Consider the following 27482-nt stretch of genomic DNA (forward strand, 5'->3'; position numbering starts at 1 on the left):
GAGGAGGCAGCTTCATGAACTGTTCAAAATCCACACCAGGAGGAAACGAACAGATATTTCCATGGAATCAATCTGAGAAAAGCTGTCTTTTCAACAAAAGTCTCCCTCGTTCCCCGGCACTACTCCTTCCTTGCCAGTCCCAGGCCGTGCCAAAACCATTTGAAAAGCTATTAAGATTTGTGGTCGAAAGAACAAGCTCCAAAATATTTGTGGATGTTACCTAAAGAGGCCCCACAGTGACAGCCTGAAGTAGAAAAACTAAGAACTGGAAGATAGAGTACCACATGCCACATGCCACAAGATTTCAGGAAGAAAGTATACCTGCTAAAAAATAAAAAACAAACAAACAAAACCCAAAACCCAAAATCCAAAATCCAAACCAAAAAACAATACACACACACAAAAACAGGGAAGTTTCCAGAAAGTACCCTCTCAGCAACCCCTCTGAAGGAGAACTAGCATATTGAACTTTCTACATAATTGCTTTTCAGGTCTGTCTCCCAAATAATCCCTCAGTGAATACCTAAGTCAGCAAAACAACTGGAATTTTTATATTGATCGTGTAATACTGGCAGGCCTGTGAGTGATAGGACTTAGTCGGGGCACACACATAAAATATTGCCAGTTGGGTAGAGAAGTTTTTAGCTAACATAGATGATGTAGAAAATGGGTCCATTTTCCTTCTTCTTCCAGATAGCAGACTTTTTTCTTTTTTTTCTTCATAAATAGTACCTATTTGTATGGCAATTATGCCCTGACCAGTTTTTAACGAGCCCATTAAAGCCAGCCCAGCACAACCTCTCGAGTAGCCTGCACCTTGGGAACATGGAGCCTCCTTACAGGGTGAGAACCTGGATAACTTGACCTGCATCCTGGCTCTCTGAGCTTTCATCCTGGTCCTGCAAGCTACTTTCTCACTGACTTTCAGATCAGACCCTCCCTGTTCTACTCCCAGGCATAAATGGACCTCACTGCCATTGAGGTTTCTGGTTCCCAGTTACCTGGTGGTCATGTCTCCCAGCTGATTTGGTTCCTGGTACTCTGGCATCTGGAGTTTGACGGAGGTAGCACACCCCCTCAAAGACTGAAGTATTTTCAAAACATGCTGTTTGTTTCCAGATGGTCAACTCTTGTATAACTCAAATATGCAATCTAATTTATTCAACAAACATACCAAACACCTATTACTGTAAGACTGTTAGTGCTGAGAGTCCAACAGATAAGGCACTGCCCTGCCCTTACCCTCAGAGAACTTCTGATGACTAATGGGCCACAGTGGGTGGAAATCAGCCCAGTCCATCAAGGCCATGTCATGGAACCAAAGCAAATAATACCAACGCCTTATAGTCATTCTGAACTGCATAGTTTTCAAAGGGCTATTACGTATATTTTAATATTCATGATCTTAGGTCAAATTCTCACTAGGTAATTGAAAGAAATCCTTATAATATCATTTAACCAACTTAAATGGTGCTATCTCTCTTCCTCTCTCCTTCAGCGTACCTCCCTCATGAACCTCCCTGTCCCCAAAACTTAGAAGGTATCATGCTTCCATTCCTTATCACACTTATGAAAATCATCAGCAAGTCTTGTTTGTTCTGCCATCTTGAACTTATATATCCTCTCCATCCCCATTGCCATCACCTTACGCAAACCACCATCTGATTTTCTCTGAATTATTCTCATAGCCTCTTAACTGGTTCCTTGGCTTCCACTTTTGGCTAAGTCCAGTCTGTTTTCCACACAACAGCCAGTGACCATGAGGACTATAGCATGCAAGCAAGTTATGGTGGATTTGGTCCCGGCCCCTTTTATTGGGTCTAGAATAGTGGGCAGTGATAGAACATGCAGGAAGATGAGAAATAATTTGGATTTTGCCATGCCAGTGACCTCACACCATCCCTCCTCTTGCAAAAGGCATGAATGAATGACTTTATAAAAGGCTCACAAAAGACAGCTGTCATCATTTGGATGCATGCCACTCAGAGACATGGCAGAATGAACAGCACACATAGTGACACATTCCAGAGGGTATGGAATGAGAAACAGAGGAAGACTAGGGATGGAGCATGACAAGGCACCAAAGGATGTGAAGAATGAAGCCGGGAACCAGTGAGGTCACCCAGCCACCAGAAAGACATTACCCCTATCATGAGTGATGAAACCAGTGAAGAATTCCATTCACACAGCAAAGTCTTGAAGGGTAAAGAACTCACATTATCTCAGCCCCAACACCATTTGTCAGGTGATTATCGGAGGACTAAGTAATAGAAGTGAGGGTTATGTTATATTTAGTGTTTTTTAGTTTGCACGTTCCTTCTCTGGCACTTAACATGAGTTTGACCTGTACACAACCGGCAGGATTTTGTGCCTCAAAGATGTACTGCCTGTCACTATTCTTGGTGTTTCTTTCATTGAAAATAATATTTGGATGGGCAGAGAAAATAATATTTGGATGGGCAGAGAAACTACACCTGTCAAAGATCTAAAGATATGAAATGGGCAGAGAGATGATGGAAAGCAATTTTGCCAGCCCCAAACTGGAGTCCCCTGTTCCTATGCTTCAGTAGGGTTGGTTCGTCTGTCTGCTTTCTGTACCGATCTAAAAACAGTCAGTTATTTGAGCATTCCCGTGCTGCGCTAGCCGGAAGACCACCATAGCTGAGCAGAAACTGTCAACAGGCCATTCCCCAGAGCCTGGACGACCATGCCCGCAGGTGAGACAACATCACTTCTGAGCATCTCGAAGGTGGTCGGGCCCATTAGCATCCCTTTGAGATTTTTAACACAGAGAATCCAAGCCCTTCTCTTTTCTCATGTTGGGGTATGTGAGCCCCTTGCTACGAGCTCACTTCCTTTCATAAATCAGACCTTAGAGAGGGGAATTAATGTCTTCTGAACTGAAGCCTAGCTGTTACTACACTGGAGGATGCTGGCAGGAAACTCTGCCTGGAGGGAGTGATCGATAACTGGAGTAGAGGTACGAGGGCAAAGCACAGACCGCAAGTCCCCTTGGACTGAGCAGCCCGAGGACAGAGATTCTGTTTGTCTCTTCAGTCCCAGAACCTCGCAGGTTCTCAGCACGCACAAAACGCTTGTTGAATTGAACTGATGGTTGTAAGAAAAGAGCAGAGTGGAGCCCAAGGATGGAAGGAAACTAGAGAAATTGGGGTTTGGGGGTATTAGAGGAGTATATGACGCTGGTAGGAAATGAGTGGAGGGCAAAATATTTTAAGAATTAAAAGAAAAAGTAAATGGAGAACCAAATGCAGAGAGGATCCCAGGAAAACACTGCAGGTGTGGGTATGTGCACACAGACATGGGAGCCCACACACATGGGCACAAAAGCATGGTCAGTACCAATGGGGAGCTGGAGCTCTCCACAGGGACGGAAGGGCAGAAGGGGTCTTGGAGGCATCCTGTTTGTTTTCAGCCCTACTCCCAGCACAGGGGGAGGGAGGCTGGGGCAGCTGAGAGGTAAACACCAGCTGGAGGAGGCACTCGGGCCAGAAACATGTCCCTGGGCAACGTGGGTGCAGACACTGCATCCCACGGTTCTTTTCTTTGTTCCCCAGGAACACATGCGAACAGCCCTCTTCACTCATTCTGAAGGAGATCCCTCCTGGTTCCATTTCCTAACAAAAACCAAAGTTACCTGACAATCCACCTTGTTTTTATCATCTATATATGGCAATGAAGGAGCTGTTCTCTATAAATAGGTTTGCAAAACTGGGCTGTGCCTTTTGCAAACATTAAAGTAGAAATGGCCCTGACACAGATCAATAATGCTTGTCTATTTCCTGGGGCTGCTCTGTTTATTTTTAGTCCCTACAAAGAGCCCAATATTTGTAGGAAAAAAAACTCCGTATCACCTTCAAAAATATTATCAACTAATGACCTGGGCAGAAAAAAAAATTGCATTTACTTTATTCCTATCTTTCCTTTTTTTATATATAAATTCAGACTCAGCAGGAATTTGTTCTACTACCTCATTACATAGATTCAGGCCTTTGGGGAAAGGGATCATGAAGCTTATAAAATTCCATACCTCCTTTATTACTCCCTGTTTTCTTCCATTTGCCAATTTATCTAAGAGTTCAGTTCTGTATTCCACAGGCAAAGAACTGCATGCTCGTGCACATAAACCCAAAGAGCGAGCTTTGGTTGCTTAGAAATAGGAAGGAGGATGACCTGCTGCCTCACCTCCCTTTACTTGGACATTTTCATTTAGTGCATAAAGGAATCAGAGCTGCAGACCCCAAAGAGGAGCATCAGGAGGCTCGGCCACATAAAAGGTGCCTTAGAAAAAGTGCTGGAAGCTGGAGCAAGTAATTGGCACTTGGTTATCTACAAGTGTCCCCTTAACCATCTCTGTGTTTCCTGTAGAGTTGAGCAAAATGCTCTCACACAATTGGTGTCATTTAATGTTGGTCAAATACACAGGTTTCTCCTAAATGCAAACGCTATTGTGATTATATGTTGCACGCTAGAGTCCCCACTGAACTTGTGGATTCCCTGGGGGCCTAGCTAGAGTTGCACCCTTAGCAGCCAGGCTGAAGCCTATAGTGACTTGCACGCTCAGCAGGTCTTCAATGAAAGATCAGATTATGCCATTGTGCACCCCGAATAAGTCACATACCTCCTTAGGGCATTCTTGTCCTCACCCAGGGGCTTTATTAGAGTCTGTGACAACAGCTCTTCGGTGGGCATGTGATCGCCCTGAATTCTGGACAAAATTTTATTTGGCAGCTTGTATGTATAATTTTTCCCCAGGAGGATATATATCTGATTGTCTCAAAGACTCTGTGGCTATTCCCTGCCCCCCAGATTTAAAGATTTAAGAATCTTTAGTCAAGGGCAGTGGTCTTCAAAATTATGGCATCATGAATCCCAATACCAAAATACCTTTGAGCAAGGACACCACACTTATGTGTTAGATATGTACGATGCATTATATTAGGTACGTTATTAAACAAGCATCAGAATCACAAAAGTATAAGTAAATATGAAAACAACAATACTTTATTTCCTTTAAATATATTTTCTTTAAATCTATCTAAGAGTATATACTACCTTACTAAACAATCATTATTTTATCAAGAACAACATAGGTAAATATGCTTCATGTTTGAAAACTAGATTAATTATTTGTGATATGTTAATTTGAATGTATAGTCCCAAGTTCAGTTTATTCTATACAGTTGGGTTGTAATAGATGTCACAGTTTTAAGCAAATAATAATAAGAAGAAGAAGTAAAGAAATAAAAAATTTAAAAATCACAGTGTAAACATTTCCAAACAGTTTTCCACAGTGTTTCCTCTATACTAAAAGTTTCTTTAAAATTCAGTTACTTTCTTCTTTATTCTTAAAATTCCTTTATCTTGAAAGGACAAATTAGTTATGCTTTGTGTTTAAAAAAAATGGCCTCTAGTAGCATACTACTGAAGATGCTTATTATCACAGAAATGGTTAACAAAATATGGAACTCTTTCTTTTTTATAAAAAGAAAAATGAATGTAACTTATCTCTAAGTTTGACAACTCAATTATTTTTCAATAAGATAACCAGCAAACCTCTGTTAGGTACAAAAGAGCTTCATGGTCCCTTCTCAACTTAATACAAAATATTGTATTGCTTTAACGACACTGTATATTATAGGTTTGTTTTTTTATAAAATTAATTATGAAGTCTCCTCCTGTAGCATTTTGTATACCTCTGGCTTCAATGTCTTGCCTGTATTAGCTTGCTTATGAATAATGCAGTGAATGAATTTTATCTCTTGAAACCTCACCTTGGAATCCTTTTCTAAGAAACAGCTGCTTCTCAAGAGGAAACACTACTTGGTTTTTCTCACAAGACATTTTCATAAAGATTGTGAATGAGGGGCACCTGGGTGGCTCAGTGGGTTAAAGCCTCTGCCTTCTGCTCAGGTCATGATCTCAGGGTCCTGGGATCGAGCCCCACATCAGGCTCTCAGCTCAGCAGGGAGCCTGCTTCCTCCTCTCTCTCTGCCTGCCTCTCTGCCTACTTGTGATCTTTGTCTTTCAAAAAAATAGATAAAATATATAAAAAAAAATAAAAGTGAATGTCAATTAAAAAAAAAAAAAAGATTGTGAATGAATCTCATCCAGCGGTAGCTCACCAAAAAGCAAAACAAAACAAAAAACCAAAAACAAAACAAAACCAAGCACTTAGTGTATTTCATTGATGAAGCAGAAACGAATAAATACAATAGGCTAGATCAAACATCTTACAAATGCAAAACAGGTCTTCTGCTCTCCATAACCTGTCCTAATAGTGTATTTGTTTCCTCAAGATTAGAGTCATAGCTTCAGTAATACTTTTTCAGCATTTTGTGATAGAGAAGCTCCTTTTTTTTTTTAAATTTTAAAGTTATTTATTTATTTATTTTAAAGATTTTATTTATTTATTTGACAGAGAGACACAGCGAGAACGAGAGCGAGCACACAAGCAGGGAGAGTGGGAGAGAGAGAGAGAGAGAGAGAGGCAGGCTTCCAGCTGGGCAGGGAGCCCAATGCAAGCCTAGATCCCAGACCCTGGGATCATGACCCTGAGCCGAAAGTGGCTGCTTAATGACTGAGCCACCCCAGGCACCCCAGAAACTCCTTTTTTAAAATAGATTCTATTTATTTATTTATTTTGGGGGGTGTGGAGGGGTGGAGAAGGGCAGAGGGAGAAGCAGACTCCCCATTCAACAGCGAGCCAGACACAACCCAGGACGCTGGACCATGACCTGAACTGAAGGCAGAGGTTTAACAAGTGAGCCATCCAGGCGCCCCAAGAAACTCATTTTAGTTTTCAGCATAGTATCTCACCTGGTCTTCTATCAGGAGGCAGAAGTGTTTATAAATATACGTGGGTTTTTTACTTTTGCCTATAACTAAAAATTTCAAAACAGGCTTCAGAGCACCATTTAATTGACTATAATTTTATAAAGGTCAATAGGTAAATTTAAACACTGGTTAAAAAGTGCAGGGTTTACCTTCATATTTTTCTAATTGTGGCACTTTCGTATTATCATTAGGAAAACTTTCAAGGCAAAGTATTCACTTCCTTCCAATATGTTCATTCTTAATGACAGTACATGTAAATCTTTATTTCATTTCATCATCTTGAGGGTTTTGAAGTTGGGGGCTAACTTCCCATCGGAACTGATCGTATGGTTATCATTTTTTAACTCCTATCTTGGCTAACAAAGGACTTATCCTAGAACAGAATCAACTCCATTTTCAAACTGTTCCCTTGTTCTTGCTTGCACAATTAGTGATCCCTTCAAATTCATACTTTGCTTTTGTTTTTACCAGAATATTTTTAAGCTACTTGCCTTGTGTTTGTTGTTCTTATTTAGGGCTAGGTTAGTTGAAACTAATAATATTATGCAAATTAATCTAACCCAATAGGTACACATGCAATGCAACATGCTATAGACCAGTTGAAGAGACTAACCGCTGCCTGCTGCGGGGAACCTACCCCTCCCTCAGAACATAGAGCCTTTGGACCTAAAGAATAGGGAAGGGTGCAAATGTCAATTCATAGACTACTAAAACTTGATTTTTCTTATGTGGGGGGGGGGAGAAAAAATGAATAGAAATTCTAGTAATTTCTTCCCATGCTTCAATGGTTTATCTTACAAACTCCACTTTGGAAACCTGAATGTGGATAATCTCTAGGGCCATTACCAACTCAAAAATTAAAAATTAATGGAATTTCTGCTAGAAGGGCACTGGCTGTCATTGTTTGAGTGCTCAAAGAACTCCTGGATAATTCCCAAGGTTATGTTTCCTGGCAGCTCCAGAGAAACCCTCCATCCAAAAACCCAGTGAATGAGGAATGAAGGCAGGTCACCTGGATGAGTTTTCTCCTCCTGCCACCTAGAAGAGAGTCTGGTTGAAACCATCCAGAAGAACTGGGTAAGGTCGACAAGTCTCTATCTCCCCATTAGCCTACATTCACACACCCCTCAAACGGACTGGCAATTTTCAGCCTCAACAAACATTGAAACATGTGATTATGATGTGTTGCAAAGCAAAATTATTCAACACACACAAATTTCCCTTGGAAGCCTTGACAGCTGCAAGTGGGAGGGACGGGACAGGGTCATGTGTTTTCATATTTGTTCTGGACAGCTCTGCTTGGTGTGGGAAGAAGAAACAAATTGTATTCTGTTATGTGGAAGGGAAAAGTTTTCTAAATTTAGAGTCTTTTATCACCTGAATTATTTTCTTTGAGCCTGGTTTCCTCCATTTCCCATAGTGAGGTGCAGGAGTTTGGGAAGTCAGTGTGATTGACTGCAACCAGCAATAACAAAATCATATGCTGGGCAGTGGGACGAGACAACCCAATCCAAGGGCCAAAGCCTCTTTCTGAAAGGACAGTCATACACATCTAGGAGAAATTATTTATACAACAGCAAGATCTGATTACCTATAAACAAAATCTCCTAAGATACTAACTTAAAACAAGATACAAAGGTTTTTAAAAACAAAGACCAGCTCCAAAAGAGGATTTCCCAAATCCATCCATTCAAATTTCCTCTACAAAAACTAGCTTTTCTCCTGTTCATCAAGAACTCCTAAGCAGGATATTCCAAGCCCCCAATTCCTTTCAGAGGTCAACTTGTCAAAACCAGAGTCCTTCACAAAAGCTAAGGATGATTCACCCTTAAGAAATTAGCTTGATTGGTCATGTCTGTGTTTGAGGAAAGGGAGGCATTTCTCTTTTGTTGGAGAAAAAGTTTTATTAACAAAAAGACAACAAAAATAATGCAGTCCAGGTTGCTCTCTGTATTTTGGAGATTCCACCAACATTATCATCAGAGACACTGGAGAGAACACAGGATTATTTGTCTCCTCATTAAAATTATAATAGCCTTTTCATTGAGCTTTTTAGAAAGTGACAAGTTGGTTCTTACAAATGAAGTTTTTATTTTTATTATTATTTATTTAAGATTTTATTTACTTATTTGTCAGAGAGAGAGAAAGAACAAGCAGGGGAAGAAGCAAGCAGAGCAGGCAAGGGGAGAAGTGGGTTCCCCGCTGAATAAGGAGCCCCCATGGGATCATGACCTGAGTCAAAGACAGTTGCTTAACTGACTAAGGCAGGTGCCCCCAAATGAAGTTTTTATTTGTGCTACTTCCTTGCACACTGGTTTATAAGCACTGATGGTGTATTTCCCATACAAAGAGAGATAATTAAGTGTGTGAATGCTACTGGGTTCCTGCTATAGGTTTGCATTCTGGATTCCCTCTCCCTCTCTCTGTCTGTCCCCCCCCCCCCTTTTTTTTAATAAGATTTTTATTTTTTATTTTTATTTGAGAGAGAGAAAGCACAAGTGGGTAGGGGACAAGGGCAGGGGCAGAGGGAGAAGAAGAAGCAGACTCCCTGCCAAGCAGGAAGCCTGGCACGGGGCTCAGTGGGGCTGGATCCCAGGAACCCCAGGGACCATGACCTTAGCTTAACCAGACTGAGCCATCCAGGAACCTCCTGGATTCTGTCTCTTTATTTTCTTACGAAATCAGAACTCCACAACCTGCCACTTCCAATCCCTCCCACCCTCCAAGTTGCTTCTTCTGGCACTGAAGTATGAAACTTACTGGTTACTCTTGCTTGGAATTTGTGATCTGACACATTTTATTTAAACTCTTGTATACAACATAGATAAAAGAAACAGACAAAATAGGGATTTAAGCAGCCAGCTAGTCACCTGGTGAGTATTCCCCTTGCAATTAAAAGTTACCAACCAGACAGTTTTATATCTTGCTTCCTATAGAAAGGAAAAATAAACAGCCTTGAAAGATGAATTGAATCATACAGTGTTAAAACTGGAACGAGTCCACAGAAATAATCCAGTTTTCTATTCCTTTTCCTGAAAGGAGACTGGTGCCTTGCTCTACATCCATCTTTAGTCAGAGGTGGGACAGAACCAGGCTCAGGGTTCCAACTGGGGTGCAAGAAGATTGGGGGGCCTGGCCAGGTGGTCATTTATGCTGACATCAAAGAGAAATCTGATAGCAGAAACTAAAATTAGATAACCAATTTCATAAGATGGTAAAGAGCTCCACAAGGCACCTGAAGTTGTAAATATTTATTAGTTATTCATGTATTTTTAAAACTAGAAAAGGGATTTTTCCCAAAGGTTTCCAAAGCAAAAATCTATTTTACGTGCTCCAAAATATCTTCCAGGATGTTCCCACCACCCCCTGTCAATGGACATTCTCTGACAGAGGTCTAGAGAATGAACTTGCTCTATAGCTCACAAGCAGCTAGCTTGTGACAGGGACACACAATGGCACAACCAGTCTCAACTGACACATCGCTTGTGTTTTCTCCCATCAGAAGCCAATACCTCTTACTGCCAAATGGAAACCATTCCCAGAATTTTCACTGCAGAGAGATTTCTCCAAGAGCTGTGCTTCCAAGCCCTTTCCCAGCATTCTATTCCTAGATCAGGTATAAAAATCTAGGCTCTGCATTTAAGCTGGAGAAGGAATAAAGAGTAACTGTCAAAACACTTACTCCACCGAGCCTCCACACCACTCACCTCCCCTCTTGAAAGTTATAACCTGCATTGAAATAATCCTCATTCAAAGTGGAGGGTTTAAATCTGCATTAATGACCTTTGAAAACAGGAGCCTAGGAAGGCCCCTGAGATTCAAGGCCTCTGAGACTTTGCACGTGGAATACATGGACTCCATAAGCCAGGCTACTTCTGGGAAGGACCTGGTGCTAGAAGTGAAGGAATACTCAGCACTTGAGCATCAGATTCAAATTCAATCATTTCTACATGCTTCACCTACTCCTCCAAATAACTGCCAGCTCTCTGGGCTTGTCTTCAACTGCCTAATGTAGCATGAGGGGATGGCATCTCTCTGAATCTGAGGCTCTACCTTGGACGGTTCTCCGCCTCACCCCCACTTCCCAAATAAGGTATTGTCTCCCATGGGGCAGACGCAGGAGAGCACTATTCTCCTTCCCAGCCTTTTATTTAAATAATAGAATATGCAAATGTATGCAAATAAGGCATACTCTGTGGTGGAAATTCCCACGTATAAATAATAAATCTTCCTCCTATTGCTCAAAAAAGAAGAGGAAAGGTAACTGGATTTCCGAAAAGTGCTCCCTCACATCCCCACACCACCTCACCTTCAAATATGAAGATAAATGAGAGTTTGAGAGAATTCATTTTCAACTAGTTGCTCACTCCTAGTTCATGATTTCAAACACCAGGTAAATCTGTAGCTACAATTTTGTATAGCTGAGTATTGCCTTTGCCTCCCATTTATCCTTTTAGAATGTAAAGGCTGCCATTTTCATTGGTATTCAGAGGTCTGCCAATATGCGAATCCAAGCAGTTCAATTATTTTGCCCAACTGGGAAAGTGAGTTATCTAGAAACAAATGGGAATGACAGATTAAAAAGCTATCCTTGCTAATACTTTCAAATTGGGCTAAAGTTAGTTATACCCTGTTGAGTCCTTCCACCTAGGATGAACAATGCAGCAAGCATGGAGAGACATATTGCTTAGGCCTCTAATCTTAGCTGTGACATTTCCTGTCTCATGTTCTACCATCAATAGTGACCTACTTGCTATACCATGTGATTTTCCAACTGGGGCTTTTGATGCTCACACATGGGAAACACAATTATTTTTATATTTAGCACAAAGTGTAGCCATGAAACATTTCAAATGACTTCCAGTTCAAGATAGCCACATTAATCTTATTTGGTGGTAATCTTTTCTGCTTTGTCATTTAGAAACATAATAGTTGTGACATGTTAAAAACAAAGCTATCACCTTTTTTTTTTTTTAAGCAAACTGTGCAAATGCTACATTCTGTCAGTATCCAATACACTGAAAACTATCAAAAAGTAAAAGAATCATGTCCTAGTTACTTATCTTGTTCCAAGAACTGGAAACAAATGGATCTTGTTGAAAGTGATAGGAAACAACACTGCTGGTGTTACTGGGCTTTGAAATCTTAAGAATAATGAAAATAACTCATTAGTTCTAGTAAAAGAGTAGACAGAAGCTGGCATTCAGAAAATGGAATAGAAGGGTACAAAAGACAAAACCACAGGATTTATTAGGTAAAACTACAGTCAAAACTAAAAAGTCACCAAAACACAATGTATAATAAGATTAAGAATATCTAGCAAGGAAGCCTTCCAATAAAACAAAATATGTCTGACCAGTAACTCAGGAAAGTGGATTTACTAGGCAAAGTATAACTGCCACCCATAGTTTTCAAAATTAAAAAGAGAGCCATCTCTACAAATTTAAGCCTGTATGTATGCATGTAACCTAACAGATGACTGTTCACAATTTTAAGGCTTGCTAACTGATCCACGAACCCTAAAGAAATGAACAAAGCATCTAACACTCTAGTGAAGAGTACTTCTTCCACATCACTTGTGAATAAGCAAACTCCCAAAACTTAACCCAATCTCCAAAACAGATGCCAGGAGTCTGCAGTACATCGATTTCAGTCAGTCTCCTAAACTCTGTGGCTACACCAGCTCAAAAGCAGCTGCTTTTGTGAATCATAAAGGACCTTTCACAGCACAGTGTGTTCACACATGGAAAAGCACATGTTCTACTTTGCCTCTGCCAAAGAAGCTTCATTGTCACCCCCCTCCCAAGTACTTGGGAAATATTCCAGCAATATGTGTGTACCCATTATGGATTCGTTCTCATTGCTACTGCTTTTGCTATACATTTTCTATAACCTCATGCTGTTTCCCACCCACACAGCTTAGAAAGCGGAAAAAAAAAAAAGAAAGAAACAAAGCCTTTGTCAAGTCATAAAAGGGCCAATCTACTGTATATGAAAACTACCACCAAAGACAGTCTCTCAAGAGTTTATGTAGACCATGCACCTGCCTATTTTAAATAAAAATGATATGTTGACCCAGCCCTTTGATTACTCATCTGCTTGTCACCTGGGTTCTGATGGGCTCTTACCAACTACACACCCAAATCTACCCAGGTTATGAAGTAAGGAAGAAAGGGGTCCTCCCCAGGACACACAGGGGAAAAGCACCACGTGAACAACATCAAAATATCCTCTTTCCTTTCTTCCCCCTTCAGTTTTTTCTGACTTGTCTAAGATGCAAAACATAAAGACAGTCTGGAAGAACTAGATTAAAAATTACTGTCAAATACAGATGTATTTCTACTCACCATAAAATTTCGATCTGCTTCTGGAAGTCTGATACAGGGAGTTTAGCTGCAAAGTATATTTCTTTTTTTTTTTTTTTTTTTTTTTAAAGATTTTATTTATTTATTTGAGAGAGAGACAGTGAGAGAGAACATGAGCGAGGAGAAGGTCAGAGGGAGAAGCAGACTCCCCATGGAGCTGGGAGCCTGATGTGGGACTCGATCCCGGGACTCCAGGATCATGACCTGAGCCGAAGGCAGTCGTCCAACCAACTGAGCCACCCAGGCGCCCTGCAAAGTATATTTCATAGTAACTACTCTAACAGGTTTTAGTGATAGCAGGAAGCGGAGAAGGCAGAAAACAGAGCCCAGTGGGTTTAGACTGATATCCTACACAGAGAGAGATGCCATGGTTGGTGAGGTCACCTGGGAAAAGATCTGGAAAAGGTGAGCAGATCAGAGGGGCGTGTCAAGTTCCTGTCAAAGGGGGAAATGGTGATTTATTTGGTTGAGTGGTAAAGTCACACTGGAAGCCTCAGAAAACAATGGTTCACAATGTATTTAGCAAGTGACACAGCAGCCCACAGAACAACAGGGCAAGGAAAACACAAAAGCACATATTTTAGTTGAGAAGGTCCTGAGCTGAAAGCCAGAGAGAAGGGACTTTGGGAAGGCACTGCTTCACTTCTGTCAATCCCTTCCAAATTAACATGGGAGGTAAAGCTATTTTTCAATTTGCACCTTCATAATTACTTCAGAATAATTAAGAACACAGTTCTAGGAATAAATTATTTTGGTAGATACATGAGTTCAAATGAAAAATTATGTGTAAGCAGAGAAAACAATTTTGTTTAAGTAAATTTGCCACTGCAAATTATCATGCAATTATAATTCTTCCAATTTACAATTAAGCTTTATATATCTACCTTCAGTTTTTAAGGGTTTGTGTCTAACATTAAAGGAGCTGGCATCCTTAAAACATCCTTAAAAATAATCAGCATAAAAACTGTAGCTAAGAATATTACTCAAATTTTCTTCTTCTACCAAGTTCTCTTAAAACCTTTATGTGATACTACTATGGCACGTCTCCCTTTCCCCCAAAGAATTCTGGTATCTATCTCTTATTTTGCCCTCAGAGAGGCAAAGAAAAAGTAGGTTTTGTTCAGTTTCCAGATTTTATAGGAGAAAAATCTAAAGTGCATGTACTCAGCTCAATGGCAACTGTCATCCTCCTTTAGTCCTTGTGTGGAGAAAAAGGCAGCCTGTGGATTATCGGAGGTCAAAACGTCTGAATAACTCCATTAACTTAGTCACTTGATTTTTTCATTCATTTTACAAATACAGCTAGGGTCTCTGTCCTCATGGAACTTTATATTCTAGAAGGAACAAATAAAAACAAGTAGACAGGCAGGCAAGTTATACAAGAGTATGGCAAATACCATAGAGGAAAAGGGAAAATGGAGTAGAGACAGAGGTGGGGGAAGGCTCCCCTCAGTAGATCAGATGGGATGGTCCTGGGAGGGGACTGTGAAGGGGAGCCCTGAAGGCAAAGAGTGGAGCCACAGGAGCTGAGGATGTGTGATCCAAGCAGAGGGTGCAGCAGCTGCAGAGGGTCACAGGTGAGAATGAGACCAGCTTATGTGGTTGGAAAACTAGTGAGGGCAAGGGGGTAAGTAATGAGGTCACAAAGATGGGCAGAGGCCCAGCATGCTGGCAAGGGTAGTCTTGGGACAGTCTTCCAAGGTAAAGAGAAGTCATGGAGAGGAGGGAAGGGACCGGGGCAGATGAATCTAAGTTTAAATCCTAGCTTAACCACTCAGTAGCTAAGTGAGCTCAGCAAATGACTAGCTCCTTTTGGATGCTGAATTCCTAATTTATAAAAGGGCACTCAATAAATCACGGCCAGTTATAATCATTGGTAATTATCATTATTGTTAATGCTATGATATGTAAATAAGGTTAATAAAAAATGTTTACATTCAAGTGGACAAATACTGCAAAATAATATATCCAAAATATAGAATTGAGAAATCGGCAAATTGTTTTAATCTTTTTTATTCAGTAAAGATCATATACTTGTTAAGTACAAACAGACATAAATTAGTACATTTGAATTCATTAGGGTTTATTGTGATTCTAATCACAATAATTATTGATCTTGGCTCGATTTCTCTGGCCTTAATTAGTCTGCATTGTGGCTTTGCTCTCCCTGTCAACCTAGCCTAGCCATTTTGTGTCCAGAAATGTATAGCATTTCAATGGTACCTACCAGCTACACAGTAGTCATATAGGGAATTTCAGAGTTACTTTCCAAGTCATGATGTATAGTAGACACTTACATTTATTGCCATCATCTATTACCCCTTCACTCCCATCACACACTCCTTTTACTAACAGTATCCTAATTTTGTTCAAATTCACCTCTCCCTTCCCTCAAGCAATGATGGAGAACGTCTTGCTACTGGCCGATTTAGAGATGGAGTATGTGATACTGTTCCAATCAATGAGATAAGAAGACAGGTCTTCTCAGACTTTTCTTAGTACTATTTAATTTCCTTCGAAAGGAGACCCTGGGAAAGGGTGGTCCATTTTCTGTGCTCTAGATATTGTCATGTCCACGAGTGACATCTGAGCAACTGCAGCCATCTTGATAAGAACCAGTGTTAGAGTGAAGTCGTCCCTAAGGATGACAATGGAAGAGAGACGAAAGAATGTAATTGTGCCACTAAATCAACTCATCCTGCTGTCTGCCCTACTCACATGAGATAACACACTTCCTTAGGGTATAGGTCAATGTGAGTTGGTGTCTTGTGTTGTGTGCAGACGTGGACCACATCTGGTGCATTTTCATTTGGAAATATCACTTGTTTCTTTGTCTCTGGGAAGCTCTAGGAATGGAATGAGGACTTTGAATCTGGCTCAGCGAGCTCCAAAATTCTGGATGTGGGGTGATATAGCATTTTAATCTATAAACTGGGATAGTCACCTGGAAAATCTTGAAGGGAAAACAACCTAGAAATAACAACAGGAAGATGATGCTTTGGTCTAAGTAGCTGGTACCACATAGTCTACCTCTGACTTTATCTGTTTAAAAGCTTTGACTTTCACCTTCCAACCTGCCTAGTTTATATGTTTTTCCCTGAAGACCAAAGTGAGCTTATGCTCCTCACTGGGCTTATGTTCCATAAAGCTTCCAATTCTGAGCCCTGACACAATTACAAGAATTCCATTAGGGACCTCGTATGACTAGCACTGATCCCAGGCACAGGTCAGATACCAAGGATGCAGAAGCAGCCTCACACTCCACTGGGACAAGTGGATTAAGGGGCAGAAGCACTCCAGAGAAGAGGTGCAATATTATGATTTATAATCAGGAGAAAGACCTGCCTAGAAAGGAAGGGGGAAATATCACAAGCGTAATAGGACGTTTGGCTATTTTTGTTTCAGCTATGCAGAGTTATTTTAAAATTGAAAATATTAGGGACCAGCAAAATAAAATATCCATCTTACCAATAGAGCACAGCTGCTAACTGACCGTAGAGGGAAAGGTCGCAGTGTGATTACTGCTGGCAGAGTTGCTGGTGGGGGTGGGGAATGAGGTAAAATAGAAGATCGCATAAACGTCTAATGGTTCACAATAAGCAAAAAGCAGTATGGCTTGAAACCAAATTAGCTATTCCAGTCTAATAAGTATTTTTCCTATAAGAAAATTATGGAATTATAAATTTAGCCCATTAAGGGAGAGCAGAAATTATAAGGCACATAGATTTCATAATTTTATACAGTATTTGAGAAACATTACTTATCAAATGGGGTAGACATTATAACTGGTGAAAATTTGCTAAGAGACCATAATTAAGATAGAATAGCAAATGGTGCCTCAGCTCTTGAAAGGGTCACTATCAGGATTCTACTTAACATCTTCATTACTGATCTGCTGCGAAAATGGAAATGCATTCAAAGTAAGGATGGTGTCTAATTGTGAGATGCTGCCAAGGGCTGGAAAGTGGTAGAAAAATATCTACAGCAGTTAGAAACAATGCAACATAAGTAGGTAAACCAGACTAAACCATCTGAAACACCAAAAAATACAAATTAAGTAAATAAATGAAGGAGAGTTACCTGAAACTCACTGGCCAGAGTTCTGAACGGAAAGGAAAAAGTGACATTGGTTGATGTTAGCTAGAAGGCAATGAATGACCCAGCCTCAAAAGAAAAATAGTCCAGATTACGAACTTATCAGCAAAAGATGCATCACTTTACATGGTCTGTCTGTAAAGATATCAGGGGGACCCTGCTCTTCTTTTCCCTATTCAACATATACCTGTTGGGGTATTTGTAGAAAGCTTCAATTCCTTGGTTGTCATGAATATGTATGTCTCTTGCTAGCAGAGGTTTGTGATTTGTTTCTTAATGATATAAAAAATGAACAGAGGGAAGTAAGAGTGATTAGGTAAGGGGGAGAGTGTCACTGGTTGGTAAAACACTGAGGTTTTGTGAGACTAATTCCCTCTGCGCTGTGTTTAGAGTGTGTAGCTGGGATCTTCTCTTTAGCACTGGAAAAACATACTGGCATGCTCTAGGAAAGTCTTTTGAAAATGGTAAAAAATATGATTAACTCCTGCAGGGAAAAGACTAGTGGGAACATTGATTCTAGAGTTCTTACCTGAAAGGAAGGGAAAGAGAATGTTAAAGAGAGGAAAACATGAGTTGGGGGTAGGACTACATGAAGGAGAAAAGTTCAAATCAGGGAATCCTAAGGCTGAGAATATCCTGGCTGTGAGAACTTCAGTGTATGTAACATAGTCACAAGAGGGGAAAAGGAAGGTTTGCTATATGGGATGCTAAAACATGGATCTGAGAAAATGCCAAAGAAAAGCAGCACAGGGAGAACCTCCACTGGTTGCAGGGATGAAAGTGGGCTCCACAGATGTCTGCCTCCCAGCTGGTAGACCACCCCCTCAATTCCTCCTAGCTGCCAGCAACCAGATGAAAGCAGAAGCCTTGGGACAGGCAGGGGCAAGTGCTCCTCACTTGCAAGATCCAAAAGAAACCAGTGAGTCCATGACCTCATCTAGGATTGCTCATCTTCTCTGTTACCTTGAACATCTAAATAACTTTTAGATGTAATCACTAAGTTTTCTAATGATTTTCTTGGCAGGTACAAGAAGAAAGCACCTATGTTCACTGAGGCTTAATCTCCCACATGAGACAGAAAATAAGGGTGCTTCATCTCTTGCAGTCATTTGAAGTAGGTTAAGCTCTAACATAAAAGGACCATCCTAAAGGCCCTGACCTCAGGCAGTTATGCTTAGTTTGGCTGCTCATAAACTCCATCTGGACACACGGTCTATGCAGAAGCTCAGTTAGCCACTCAGAGGAAGAACTGAGGTGAGAACTTACCTAAGCCATCAGATGACATCACGTACACAACTGTATGGGGGATGCTTCTTGAATGAAAGATTTAGAGATGAAAAATACTATAAAAGTTCATCTTTGAAATTAAAAATTTGTTAAAATTTTATTATTATTATTTTTAAAGCATCACTCTCAAATGTCAAGTTTCCCTATTATGCTCAGTTTTGGTTATCTGCGGCCTGTTGGCCCAGCAACCATCTTGTTTCTCCATAGCCCCCAGACCTCCTCCCAACCTCCCACAGCCAAAACTAGCCAGTTGGCTGCCCAGGATGGCCAAAAAAAAAACAGTATATACTTCCAAAGATATGCAACTCAGGCTGCCCCAAGCCTCAAAGTGGGGCCCATGAGTTAGATGCCTATTCAAGATAGGATACAAGGAATAAGAGAACAAAAAAGGGAATCAGGGGACATGGCCACAATAATGGAGGAGCGGGTGAAGTTGGAGACATTTCTGAAGACATCACAAGAGGAGGCAAGGCAGGAATGGAGTAGAGGGGGAACTATGAAGATGAAAGATCAGGAATGGATGACAATTACATGAAGCCCCGAGACAGGGGCTAGAGCCAAAAGTCTGCCACTAGGATTCAGTTATCAATCAACTGATATCAATCAACTACCATTTCAGCTGGTGGTGAGTATCCTTGTGCACATCCTTTGAAGGTCTTGCAAGCGTTCACGTGTAATTCTTTGTAGCCTCTAGTGCACCTAGCAACTATTTCTTATATGCCCTTTCTTGAGAAGCTCCAAGATGAGAGGTATGGGCCCTGCCCTCCAGGGGCTCCCAGTCAGGAGTGGGTGGGGTTACAAGTGATGGTTCTGCTGACAGTGTACAACCAGCCCAAAGAGAGACATGGAAAAGCTTCCTAAAGACGCTATTATTTGAACTGCATTTGGAGTTAGTTAAGTAGAAAAGAGGTACTACCTATGATAGGTACTCAGTTACTGTTTGTTCATTAATTTTGATTTGTATTTGTTACCTGGAAAATTGTTCAAGGACTAGGAGCTAGTTCTTATCACCACTGTTTTGTTTTTTTTTTTTTAAGATCTTATTTATTTATTTGTCAGAAATAAAGAGCACACAAGCAGGTAGAGGAGGAGGGAGAAGCAGGGTCCTCTCTGAGCAGAAAGCCCGATGCAGGGCTCGATCCCAGGAACCTGGGGTCATGATCTGAGTTGAAGGCAGAGGCTTAGCTAACCGAGCCACCCAGGTGCCCCAACACCACTGTTTTTAACACTGTCAATGAAGCAGATAAATCTACCCATTTTAGTGTCTAAGGATATAACCCGAAAAAATACTATACCTTACCTTCGGCTGAGATGGGGAGTGCACTTATACTTTTTCTAATTATGAGGCATCTTCTTGTTCTACTTATCTCATAGCAAAAAGTTTTAAAAGCTTTTGAAAAGATCACATTTTGCTCATTTGAAATATGTCTGTATATTTTAGCATAAAATATACTTGGCAGCTGCTAACATAATCGGATGGCTACGCCTTGCAAAAACTTGATTTCTTTTTAATCAAATTTTTAGAACCATACCGGGTTTCCTGCCAGTGCTACAATAGTGAGCAATAAATACATCATTAGATCAATGGCATTCTGATGATGGATCACTCCAAAGATACCTTCAGCCAAAAAGAATAAGCCCATAGTCTCACTGTGCAAAGATTCATAAAATACTGTTTAAAACATAGATACTCGGGGCGCCTGGGTGGCTCAGTGGTTAAGCTGCTACCTTCGGCTGAGGTCATGATCTCAGGGTCCTGGGATCGAGCCCCGCATCAGGCTCTCTGCTCGGCAGGGAGCCTGCTTCCTCCTCTCTCTCTCTGCCTGCTTGTGATCTCTCTCTGTCAAATAAATAAAATCTTTAAAAAAAAAAAAAACATAGATACTCAGTTAATATAACAGGGAAGAAAACATTGCAAAATAGAACACAATGGCCTGGGTTTATAATGTAGCAATATTGATCATGGATTTTCCTAAGTACTCTAGAGCAGCCACACGATTATATATGCCTCTGATTAGACCCAGAGATAAGAAGGGGAAAGTTATAAAAAAGGAAACTAACCAGAGGAAGGCCTGCTGCTATAATAAATTATTTAAAGCAAGCAGGGCGAGCGGGTTGTGAAGACAATATAAAACAGAATCCAATGCCCCCAAGAAACCCCAAACCATCAGCACCTCTATAAATTTCTTACCACTCTGTCTGGGATTTAACTGGAGGTGCTTCTTTTCCACCACTCTTCCCAACCCATCCAACCCCAAGCCTTCACGTTTTGTCAGTTCCTTTCTCAGAGCTTAACATTTGTTTTTCTTCTGTAACCAGGGATGCTGTCTTCAGTTATATTTCTCAGCTTGTATCTAAAGAGTGTCTGCAAGGCCACAGACGAGTGCATCTGTCACTTCATTCATCTGGATCTTAAATTTCCCATGGAAACTATAAGCTTGGAATACCTAATATGACACACTTATCAACATGACTTTGATAGTCTTCTCCTTTTCTCTTTCTTCTTATTGTTATTGTAGTTAAATCCACAAAGCTCAAGCTAGGGTAAAACTTCTAGAGCTCAGTGACTGTTCTATATTAGAGGATGTGAGTAGGCCCCAAATACTATGAAGTGAAAGTAGAAGCCTGATTAAGGGCATGTTGGAAGAAAAATAGTCAAAATGGCTAAAATTTTAGTGTTAGGAGATATTAAAGGAGTAGAATGACTTGAAAAGTAAATATTTTATAGGTAGATTTTGCCATGGAAATAGGGGTGGAGAAAGAAGGGTAGAAAACTAGAAAAGAAAAGCCTTTGTCAAATTCCTTTGACCAAAGAATTTTGTCAAGACTATGCCATGGCCAAAAAAAAAAAAAAAAAAAAAAAAAAGTGTTGCTTAGAAACTTGCAGTGACCCATGACCCAGTTTCAAGAAAAGTAGCATTCTACCCTAGTTTTTTAAGTAGGCACACAAATCCCATTGTACAGTCAGGGGCTATGATTATACGTTAGGCTTTTAAAATTTTCTAGGTCCATTCATCATGCAGAATTTGGGCAAATGAAATATAAACAACTCTATTCTGCCATTATAAAAACATTACTAGCAGCATAATAGGACTCAATAGGCAACATGGTACAGGTCTAAAATATGAGTCCAAAGAATTCTACATATAGGCTTTCCTGCCATTGTGCTCTGTGACCGTTAGCAAATTATTTGCCATTCTGGGTCAAGCCTGGCTGGTTAAGGTTAGGGTCATTGAACCAATGATCATAAATGGGGGTAAACTTTATAAAGAAAACTATTTGAAGGTCACATTTAATATAAAAATAAATTTGAATAAAGAGGTAAAGAAATTATAGATGATACGAATGACTAAGCATAATTCTATTATGTCACTAGGATGCTAAATAAAGATAATTCAAATGCAAGGCCAATTTCTCAGTCATTGGTGTTATCTTTGAATGTGAAAGACAGGACCTAAATATTATCATTCTTTTGTGGCTGCTGTTTGCTCATCTGTAACAAAGTAGGAAAAGAATCATTGTACTCAAAGGATTGTTAAGATAAGTGACCTATAAACATGCCTGCCAAGTGCTCCTTAAAACAGAAATTGCTCCGTGAAAGTCCCAGTAATGATCCAGTGGCCTGGAACAATCCAAGTTCAGTGTCCCAACCTCTCCACGTCTTTTTGTCACCAGGCAAGTAAATATTCCAGACACTTCTGACCTCTGAGAAGTCATTAGTTTTTTTTTAAGTACAACTTCTTCTGATAGATCCTTTTTCGTTAAAACCTTATCGAGAAATTTTAAATTGAGAATTATGCCAGTCTGAAATGGGAAAATAGACCCCGAATGTCAGTATCCAACTATAAATAAAACCTGACAGGCAATAATTAATAAGTCCAAATTCCCACTCATTTAAATAGAGAAGAAGCAATCAATTTTCAACCCATCTCTCCATGATGCTGAAGGGTCCATCTATCCAATTAATTGGACAGCTCAAAATACTTCTAAGATGAGTTGCAGAAAATGGGAACACCCAGGTCTTGGGATAGTTGGCCCAGGACACTTTCCTGACCAAGAGGCAAATCAGCTACAGCTTCTCAAGGAGATCCTTGATCTTGGGTAAATCTGTACTAGTCCTGCTGAGGTTCTAATCTCTAAGCCTGGAATGGCTTTGGAGTCAAATATGCGTTATGACTGGCAAAGTCACCTCAGAGCATCCCGGAAACCCACTGGACTTGGAATACACAATGGAGGGACTAAGACTGGGGAGGTCTCAAAGTACCTTGTGCCTCCAGAGAGACTTCCTTAGAATTGGGGCTAACCTGAACAGGGATAGCTGAGGATTCCAAAAACACTTCTGAACACAGAACCAAAGGTGCCATTGTTGAGGACAGAGTGTTAGAGTGTTACCTATAAATTTCACAAGGCTGGTAAATGCCACTTGGAAATACCAGACAAATTACTTGTTAAATGAACCCACAGAATATGATCATTCTTTTATATCGTAAATACCATTTCAATGTTTCTCAAAATATGGTGAAGGGATCCCTAGCCTCAGAATCACTTGGGGGATGCCTGTTCAAAATACAGATTACTAAACCCCACCCCAGACTCCTGAATCAAAACGAAGAGAACAGAATCCAGCTCACAAACTGAATTTCTAAGGACCAACACAGTTGATTCCAATGATTCATATCAAGACAGGAGAATTATTTTGTCTTTTAGTCCATCAGAAATTTAAAGACACTCACAGATTAGGGAAATGCGTATTTTCCCCAAAATGTTTTACGTACCATAAAAATGAAAACAATATTTCTTGTGATGAGTTCTTGAGAACCATTCCAGTTTATTCTGCCCACATATAATAAATAATAAACACCATTATTAAAATATAATTATGAGCAAAAAATTATTGGGAAAAATACAACTATGCTTCTCAAAAATACTGCCTTTATTTTGTCACCACAAGTAATTATGTTATTAAAGGAATTTATAGTTTTTTTAAGTATCAGTCACTTGGCTGCAGGAACTTATTAAACTGTTATACTCCTCCCCATACCCTTTTAGTCATCAGAATTTTTGTAATAAAGGTTTTTTATTATTTCTTAAACTATAAATTGTGAACCATTGCAACTAGTCATTAGGCTGCACGTGAATTTATATCCAGGTTATAAATTCCTAAAATCATGTTTCATTAGAATTACTAAGGCAGTCTCAACTCTAGTAAATTAAATAGCCCCTGTGATAAAGCTCTGTTTACTTCTATTTAGGATTTTTTTGGGGGGGAGGGTGCAAAACAATTCAGTTTTAATGCATTCGCTTAAGAAGCAAAAGAAAACAGTTTCTGATATACATGCTACTGCAAAGCAGTAAACCAGTGTTGCATGGTAATGTGACAAGTACCACATTTCTTTTCTAGAGGGATTTCATTTTTTTCTCTTATAAACTCCCTTTCCCCAAACCATGGGTATAATTATTTCACGAAACGTAGTTTGCCATTCCTGAAGAATCAAATACTCTATTTCTTTCTCACCAAAAATCACAACTTTAGGCAGAATACTGAATGAAAATAGAACTTGAGAGGCAGTCTTTGTTTGTAGCATGTTGTTCCTACTAAGGGTCGCCCCCCTGCCCATGCTCCACCCTAGTGCTCCAACTGAAGTGACTCAAGTGTACATGTTATGTTTTAACAGATGGGCTGGCTGGCGGCTGCTGGGCTGTAAAAGAGGAACTCAGAATCTGCACCAGAGTGGTATTGAACTAAGTGCTCATAAAGTTCATGGACATATACACTGACCTAGACAGACCAGGCAGATTCAGACATGCATACACACATGCTCATCAGACACCCCATAGATCAGAGGGTCTATCTCTCCAACCAGAACAAGTTCAAGGCTGTTTCCCCCTCCATATATTTCTATCTTATACACAATCAATTTTACACACATGCGCACACACACACGCCCATGCACATCTACATATGCATAAAGCATGAATAGTCATATCTTTCAATTCTCATATTTTCAATTCTCATATTTTCAAAGATGAAAACATTCCCAAATTGTGTACCCAAGTCTCTAGGACGTTGAATAAGCTCTTATTCACATCCAATAAAAATTACAAGAAAATATTATATTTCATTATATTGAGTCCACACATAATATAAACTACATGCATGTAACTGCCCTCAGAAAAGCCAGCTGCTTTGACCCCTTATCATTATGACAGAGAGAGGAAAAATATCCCAGACTGGTCACAGAATAAGTGTCAGGTTTAACCTTGAATCCTGTGTTGTCAGTTCCTGTCACAACTTCATCATTGAACACCAACCGACCAGCCTGGTGGTCCCTTTCAGGGTCTAGTCTAGGATTCTCCCCGGCTTCCTGCACTGGGACAGACAGCAGCTCGCCCTGGTCCTAATGAAGTCCTTCGGACACACCTTGCAGGTAATATACAGAGGTCCAAGAAGCTCATGAGGGATGTGGATACAAGTGCTAATAGAAAGTAATTACTTTACAAAGTTTAATATCCGTGCTGTCAATGCCTTTCAGTAACTGCAAAGCACTGAAGCCCCGGCTACAGAACCTAGCTGGTCACTTAAGTTCTCTGACCTCTGAACACCCACCCCGAAGACGATGGTCGCTGGCTCAGGCTACGGCTCAGACACCTCCGCCGGGTCGCCGCACCGTCTCCGGCGCGGGTAAATTTTCCAGAAACCGGTCTTCAAGCCATGTAGGAACTGCTGTCCGTACACGACTGGGCACGGAGGCCGCCCCCAGCGCGCGTGTCACCGCCGCAGAGGGCCAGGGGACGCGTCCCTAGGCCCCCCTAATGATGGCAATTATAACATGCCAAGTTGGTGAGAACGCGGAGCCGCGTCCCGGACCGAGTTGCGACGCTCTGAAACAAGTTCGGGAGTGGGGACACCGGCAAGGAGGAAATTCCGCCTGGCCCTGACCTCCCCATAGCGGCCACGCTCGGACGGACGCACCGACGCCAGCCAAGACCCGTCCAGTGCCCCCCGGCTTGCCGAACAGCGCCAAGAGGAGCCTCTCGCCTTGCGCGCGGCCACTCACCCTCCTCGCTGAGTCCGGATCCCAAACCGACGCCCCTGCTGCGGGTCCTGAATCCCAAGTTGCCCCGAACCAGCGACTGCTCTCGTTCTAGAGAACCCTGCACATCGGTTCGGGCGGGCACCTCCGAGAGAGCACGACAAGCCCGGCGGGCGCCCCGGCTCAGCGGCCGCCCGGAACGCGTTGACAATTCATGGACCTGCTCGGCGAATGAGGCAGACAGCAGAGCTGAGGCTACCGGGCTCCGGAGGGAGGCGGGGCCGCGCGGCGGGAGAGGCGGAGCCAGCCCCTGGGTCGGCCCTGCCGGGGCGGGGCGCCTTTTACCTGTGACTGGCGGAGCCTGCAGCCAATCGCGATGACTTCAGGAATCCGGGCGGCCGCTGGCTGGGCCGAGCGCCCGGCTCCGCCCCGCCGCCGCCATCCAATCCGTCGCTGCCGAGGCCTGGCGCGGAGACGCGCCGGCGGCAGAGAAGTTGGCTGCGGTGGGCAGCCTGAGCTGCGGGCTGGCGCTGTGGGGGCAGCTGCGCGGGGATTCGGGCGTATTGGGAGGGAAGTGGCGGCCCCAAGAGACCCTGGCTGAGAGAGGCTTGGGGCCACCCAGACCCCTAGGGGTCGCGGCGTATCAGCGAGCTGTGGAGGGAGAAGCCCAGCCGCAGCGCGAACAGACTCCGGGTCGACAACGCCCACACCTGGCGTCCGCGGGAGGCGCCGAACTTAGCCCCGAGGGAGCCCCAGCACTCAGAAGAAACCGAGACCCAAAGAGGGTGAGTCCCGGGCCGCATCACCCAGTCACAGTCGGAGGCCCGGGCCTGAAACGAGCTCCGGGCTGTCTGGAAGAGGTTCTGGTTGCGGTTTGGTGGTTCTCTCCGAAATGAAACTCGGACTCCGCGGACCTCCTGGAAAGTTCTTACACGTCCCCTCCTCAGCCCTGCTTTCTTACCGCCAGCAACTGGGAACCTGACCAAGCGCCTAACCTGACCCATAGCGTCTGAGCCACTTGGCAGAACCCGGGCGGGAGGGCGAAAGGGAGGCTCGGGTGCTAGACGGCAGCGGAGCCCCCCAGGCCGTACCTGGGGTCGGTCTGCCCCGTGGGGAGGCAGCCGCAGCGCGGCTCCTCCTGCTGCTCTCTCCTGGGTCCGCTGGAGGGCCCGGAACGCTCCTGCTCGCGGACAGGAACGCCTCGGAGCGAGCCACGTGGGTCCCACGGTGTACGCTCACGGCCCCTGCCCCTTCCGAAGTCCTTGCATCGAGCTCAGGGACCTCCCTAGCGGTGGGCACTGGAGGAGCCTGAGCTCCCTAGGCCAGTCGCCGCTGAAGAATGCCCTGTGGGCTCTTGCCGGCGGCGCCACTGCGGCTCCTTTTGTGGGCGGATAGGTTCTTTAGCCTGTTTTTTACGCCCGGACCTTGGCCACAGCATACACACATACGGAGCTGTGGGTATAACAAGCCAAAAAGCAAAGGGTTGGTTGTTGCTTTTAGGTTGAGGCCTAGATGTTCTAAGGCTCCAGACAGTAGCTTTGGGTGCATAGCGGCCTCTGTTGTATCTGGAACTGCACCTTCCGTAAGTAGGCACTCAAACCATGTTAGTTCAGCAAGGCAGGAAAAGGGTCAGGCTTTCTGATGCTCCAACACATTCCTCACTGAGCGTTGGCTCCCTTAGATTCAGAAGTCCTGAAGGTTTCAGTTTCTCATGGGTGAGGGACTCCGGACTTCTACAGGTGTTATTTCAGTGGCAGCTTGGCCCTCCTAGGACATAGTAAGGACCTCTTTAGCCCTCACAAGCAATTTCTGATTAGAGTCCCTGGCAAGAAGGAAGGCAAAAGGA

General features: G+C 42.2%; 1 protein-coding gene across 3 annotated transcripts in view; it reads right to left on the minus strand.

Moving 5' to 3' along the window:
* The window catches only part of MARCHF3 (membrane associated ring-CH-type finger 3), a 137718-nt gene extending 111796 nt beyond the window's left edge, over positions 1-25922 (minus strand). The window contains exon 1 of one of the 3 annotated variants that reach the window (XM_059174460.1): positions 25661-25922. The gene's annotated coding sequence lies outside the window, so the exon portion shown is untranslated. Of the gene's footprint in view, positions 1-1001; positions 1117-25660 lie in introns of those variants that run through there. The other 2 variants (XM_059174459.1, XM_059174461.1) reach the window with 2 other exon arrangements.
* Positions 25923-27482: the final 1560 nt, after the last annotated feature.

The sequence above is a fragment of the Mustela lutreola genome, chromosome 5 (genome assembly GCF_030435805.1).
Source record: "Mustela lutreola isolate mMusLut2 chromosome 5, mMusLut2.pri, whole genome shotgun sequence".
Classification (NCBI taxonomy): domain Eukaryota; kingdom Metazoa; phylum Chordata; class Mammalia; order Carnivora; family Mustelidae; genus Mustela; species Mustela lutreola.